General features: G+C 39.2%; 1 long non-coding RNA gene across 1 annotated transcript; it reads right to left on the reverse strand.

Moving 5' to 3' along the window:
- Nucleotides 1-2,674: 2,674 nt before the first annotated feature.
- LOC306978470 lies at nucleotides 2,675-5,580 on the reverse strand. The gene is made up of 3 exons (XR_013793897.1): nucleotides 5,517-5,580; nucleotides 2,971-3,186; nucleotides 2,675-2,883 (listed from the first exon to the last, which is right to left on the reverse strand). It is a non-coding gene; the product is annotated as an uncharacterized lncRNA (long non-coding RNA).
- Between the last annotated feature and the right edge of the window lie 420 nt (nucleotides 5,581-6,000).

The raw sequence follows: 6,000 nt of genomic DNA on the forward strand, positions 1-6,000 counted from the left end.
CTGGGGCCTGAGTGAGTGGCGGGTGAGGCATCCACTAATAATAAACATGTTAAAAGTCAATGTCAATGTCAACTTTATTTGTACAGCACGTTTACAACAACACTCGGTGCCCAAAGTGCTTCACATACAGGTACACAATATAAAATGACAGTACAAAACAACAAGAGAAGCACACACAATAGAGCTATAATACAGTTCAGCTTGAATTGAACGCCAACGCAAACAGATGTGTTTTAAGGGCAGTCCTAAAGGTTTCTATGGTCGGAGCAGCTCTGACGTTTAGGGGGAGACTGTTCCAGAGTTTTGGAGCAGCCACACTAAACGCTCGATCTCCTCGCGTCTTTAAACGGGACCTGGGCACGTTCAAAGACAGCTGGTTCGCAGACCTTACTGATCTGACAGGGGCATAAATAGACAAAAGCTCAGAGATACTCAGGAGCAGATCCATGAAGACATTTAAACACAAGCGTCAAGATCTTAAAGTCAATTCTATAGCTGACGGGCAGCCAATGGAGGGAGGCTAACACAGGGTAATATGCACTATGCAACTTTTTATGTAAACAAAAAAGTAGATATTAGTGCGTATTTGAACTTTGAGTGACCCAGCGGCTGTTAAGGCCTTTGCTTTCGATCCCGGTGGCTCCTATGACGCACCAGGATTAATTTTATTTCAGGATTTTTTGAGGGGTTCTGGGGTTTGGAATTGAATGTATATGTAGCCATGGATACGGTTCACTCAGCAGTGACAACCAAAAAAACAAGGGATGGTATGTAAAGGCGCTAAGCTAACCACTCAAGCATCTCCTGGGTCACCGAAAAATCTGTTGGGCCCGCAATCACAACTGCCATCACTTAAACAGCTTCACACACAAAAATGGTCACTCTGTGTGATTATGTTTCTACAGCATGCCCTTCTTAAAACCTTACAAAAGTCTTACAGTTTATTGGTCATACATTTAAAAAACAAAGACATTACGTTTTACAAGTATAACAGAATTTAATGCAATGTGAAATTTATAGAAAAGTTAACAGACAGAACTAAAAGTGGACTGTGGAAAGGAAGGGTTAAGCATCCGAATTGTCCTTGTCTTGGTGCTGGTATTGAGCTAAACATGGAGTGACAAGGCATTCTAACCAGATACTAACGCTTTCCACACTTTCACAAACAGCAGAAGAGACTTACCTGCAGCAGCGCTCTCTCTGTGTCTCTCTGAAGACTTGATACGACTGGAGTTTTTGTTTGAAAACTCCTCCCACTGATGTCTGTGCTGTCGATGCAGGGTTTTACATTCGTGGTTTGTGCTTCAGTGCCTTAGAGTTGGATATTCTACAATTAAACTTTCCTTTAAAAACTACATTCAATCAATTTCACAGAGGTTAATTCTTCACTTTTTGAATCATCTGTTTTTATACTTTACTCTCTAATAAGGAGAAAACTGTCTTTGTAGTCATTGGCTAGCTACCAAAGAATCGTGATCACACAGTTTATTTCTTTTTATTAGTTTATTTGACAAGGACATTGCGCATTCATGAACATTTCTGTGAATGCACCAGCCAAGAAGGTTATTTTTCATCTGTTGTCCCTGAACACGTGCACATAGTCTCCCTGAAAACATTAACAACAATTTACTAAAAGGCTGATTTACTCACACAGATCTTACACGTACTTTCAGAAACTACAAGGTCTTTCAAATGAGGCCAACATAGTCTTAGCTTTCACTGGCCTATAGGCTGTAAACAAAACTGCAACGAAAACATGACAAAAAAACTTTGAAAAAGCATTGAAAACATGACAAAAAACTTTGAAAAAGCATTGAAAACATGACAAAAAGCAACAATAACACAATTTTAAAAAGCTACAAAACACAACAAAAAAAAGCATCAAAATGTGTCTAAAAAAGGGCCCCCGAAAAGCAACAATAACGGAGTAAAGTTCAGAAAACGAAGTGGGAGTTCTCCATTTACTGCAACCTGAACTTTGCTCATTAAGTCTCGGGATGTCACAATTCAGTGCAATTTCACAATTATTCATGATTATCAAAATTGACCTCGGGGTCCCCCCAGAACAGCTGGAGGAGGTGTGGCCTCGGGGTCCCCCCAGAACAGCTGGAGGAGGTGTGTGTGGATCGGGAAGTCTGGGCATCTCTGCTGAGACTGCTGCCCCCGCGACCCGGCCCCGGATAAAGCGGAAGAAAATGGATGGATGGATCAAAATTGAGGAAGAAAATACAAAGAATTTCTCAAAACCTTTAAAGTATTTGTCTGTTAACAAAAAGAAACAACACATTATATGTACATTTTAATATTTATTTAATGGTTGTTTTAATTGAAAAACCCATTTGTCCGTGCATGACCATGTTGGTGGTGGACAAAGAGCAGAGGAAAGCCACTGTGGTTGACATAGCACCCACAACGAGAAACTAGAGAAATACCAGAGAAGAGCTGGAGGGTGAAGGCATCAGTGGAGCCACTCGGGGCAGTGACCCCCAAACTGGAGGAGTGGCTCCAGCAGATCCCAGGCAATACATCAGACATCTCGGTCCAGAAAAGTGCAGTTCTAGAAACAGCAAAGATACTGAACCCTCAAGCTCCCAGCAGGACCCGAGCTTGGAGGAAAAAAAGAGACCGCCTGCAGAGGGGGCAGAGTTTATATGTATAATGATGTTGTCTATTGTGCATAACCCAGACACTTGTCCTTGAGCTCCTTAAAGGCCTTGTCGTTTCTCTCACACTGCAGTAAGCCTTTGGTTTGGTGGAAGAGAACATCAGTGTGAAACGCTGTGTTCTCGTAGATGTTCCTCCACTGGGTTCCATCTGTTTGGAAGTCCTTATCTCGTGTGTGGTGCATCACCACCAGAAACACAGGCTTATCTCGGGCTGCGCCTGGAATTACAATACATTACAATTACAATATGGAACAGAGTTACTCTTTCCAAATCAGTTCATCTGTCAGTAGGAAAGGATGTTCACCTGGAATGCTCTCCATTGCTTCCTCCACATCAGATCCGACGCGAGTAATGACCACACAGCAGAGGAGGACCACCTGACACTTTGCCAGGTCTGTAGGGACCAGCTCTACACCTTGATACCGCATCTCCTGAAGGATTTGTGTAGCAACTCCATGAGTGTCTAATGTGAATATCGGATGGATTTTCAGCCTGGGTAAAGACTTTTGCCAACACAGCGCTGAAAGAGAAGGTTATAAAAGAGTCGGTGTGATGAACAAGGTTTACTAAACTATTTATTAAAACAAATGGGATTGTATCTTGTAAACACTAACCCTTTTGTTACAGTTCAACTGTCAGCAGCGGTGAGAAATAGCCTAAATTTGTGCCAAAGATTCTGATAATTATAGTAACTAAGTCAATGATGGTCTATTTTGCATCTTCCACTTTTTTTTTTTTTTCACTTACATTTTACAACAAAAAGAGCATTTGCAACCCAGTGTCAGTGGTCATAGTGTATAAAGTCTGTGTATAGAGTCCATTTTTCCCACCTCTCTTCGCAGATTTCTTGTTGTAGTCTTATAATATAAGTTAGTCTCTCCATGTTGTGAATTTCCTCTACAATGTCTCTCCAGTTTTTCAAGGTAGGGGGATCCTCTTTGCACCATTTCCGTGTAATGGCTTTTTTTGATGCTGCCAGAAGGATTTTAATCAAGTATTTGTCTTTATTTTGTATATACTTTCCCGTTAGACTTCCGAAGTACAGAACTGAGCACGTCTTTGGTAGTTTATATCCAAGTATTTTCCCTAATTCTTGCCAAATACGATCCCAGTATTGAGATAATTTTGTGCACTGCCAAAAAATATGAGCATGACCCACGTCCTGTTCACCGCACATCCTCCAACAGGGCTGACATACTGATAAAGTCGCCTTCTTGATCTTTGGTGTTATAAAAAATCTTACCACATTTTTCCAACAAAATATTTTCCCATTTCTAGAGCTAGACGTGGTTAGTTGAGTTTCACATCATACCATTCGTCTTCACATATTTCTACTGATAATTCTTTTTTCCATTTGTCTCTAATATAAAGTGTTGAAGTTTTTCTATTGGATACCGATCCCTGATACAGTTTAGATATCAACGTTTCTCAATTTCAGTTATAACATTTATTTCACCCGGGAGATCTGGCCTCATCTCTCTTTGATAATGGTCTCTAACCTGAAGATACATATAGAAGTCTTTATGTTCAAAATCGAATTTCTGCCTTAAGTTTTGAAAACTTAAAATTTCCCCTTTTTTGATCAAATTACTTAGTATGTTCAGACCTCTATTAGCCCAGTTCTTAAATTTTGAGTTCATAACTCCTGGTTTAAAATTTGGATCGTACGCCAACCAGCTAAATATCTTTATCTCATTCTCCATTTTGTACCTTTTTACAAATTTAAACCAGACCTCCAAGGTGAATTTGGTGATTGAATCCAATTTCTTTTCATTTTCTTTGAATATCTTCTTACTAGCTATCATGGCACATACATGGTACTCACACTACAAAAAGTAAATATCAAGCATTGTCTTAAATGACTTGAATTGAGGAAATATATCTTGTTTTGAGCGGTTTTCGTTGCTTGTTTGAGGACATTTCACACCAGTTCTGAGGTAAATCTCGCTTGAAATAAGAAAGTAAAATTGCCAATGAGACAAGAACAATTTTCTTTCCCCATTGGCAAAGAAAATGACCTGAAATAAGAATAACCTGAATGACCTGAATAAGAATCAGAAACATCTCAGAACAAGTGAAATAATCCAGGACAAATGCCCAAGAACAACTTACCGAGTCAAAACAGCTAAAATGTAGATTATTATGCTCAAATTGAGATGTTTATACTGATCTAGTTAATTACTTTTTGCAGTGCATCAGTGTTCAACTCTATTTGTTTCCACTTTGTTGTAAAATACACCAATTAATCATAGGTTTGAGTTGAGCGGCGATCATCTTCCACTTTTAATTATTATTTATTATGTCCATCATTGTTCTCATTTTATTAGTTTATATTCTTCTACACAAAGGACTGAGCCATAGTCATGTAGGGGCGGACATGCTAAAATGTTGTAGTATGTAGCACAAGCTGTAAATCTAAACCTTTTATTATTGTACACTCCATCCGACAGACACAAGTTTGCAGTTTGTGCCGTATTATGATTTGTTGATGTTGTGTATGGTCGACCCAAAAAGTCAATCTGTGACTAAAAGGGCTTTTTTTGTCAAATAGGACTGCCATGACGTTGAAAATACCCATTTTGTCACATTTTAAGCTGTGATTTTAGACTATTTTAAATATTGCTGTGACAGAGTTGACATAAAAACAACAGTAGGGTTTATATAAAAACTGAAAACTTCGTCCAGGTGAGACGAGGCAACCCGTGTTCTTCTCTGAACAAACCTCACAATCATGAAGAATATTTCACTTCTAAACAGTAAACTCACTGACCCTTCTTCCATCAACACTGTGTGCTGTAGATGATCACAAAATGCCAGAAATAAACATAATATTTCCAAACTGTGGCTCACCAACAATTGCCGCCCATAGCCCTCCAATTTGAAGCTGAAGCCAAGTCCAGATCCGACTGCAGAACTGCTCCTGCGCGTTCACACATCCTGGTGGTCAGAGTTTTACATGTGTCACGTATGTTAATATTGTTTTATGGCCAAAGTTGTTCCGTTTTGAGACTGTAAAGCGAGGAACCTTTATCCCTACTTTTTGAAGAAAAAGTTCTCGCCTGATTGGTTTACTCTACCCCTGCTTGTCCCCAGGAGAAACTTTATTCCAACGAGCTCCTTAAGAAAGTGAGGAGGCTGGTTAACCCTTAATTACACCTAATATTTTAAAAGTTTGATTATTTGTATATGTATGACAAGAGGAGAGGTCAACCTCCACAATGAAAAAAAAAGTTTAAAAAAAATATTGTTCCTTCATTGAGTTACAGCTCTCTAAAGTTACAAACACATTTTTGTGTCGAAGCTCCCTTAACGTGAGTTTTTTACTGAAATTGCA

Source organism: Gobius niger (genome assembly GCF_951799975.1).
Source record: "Gobius niger genome assembly, chromosome: 1".
Taxonomy (NCBI): Eukaryota; Metazoa; Chordata; class Actinopteri; order Gobiiformes; family Gobiidae; genus Gobius; species Gobius niger.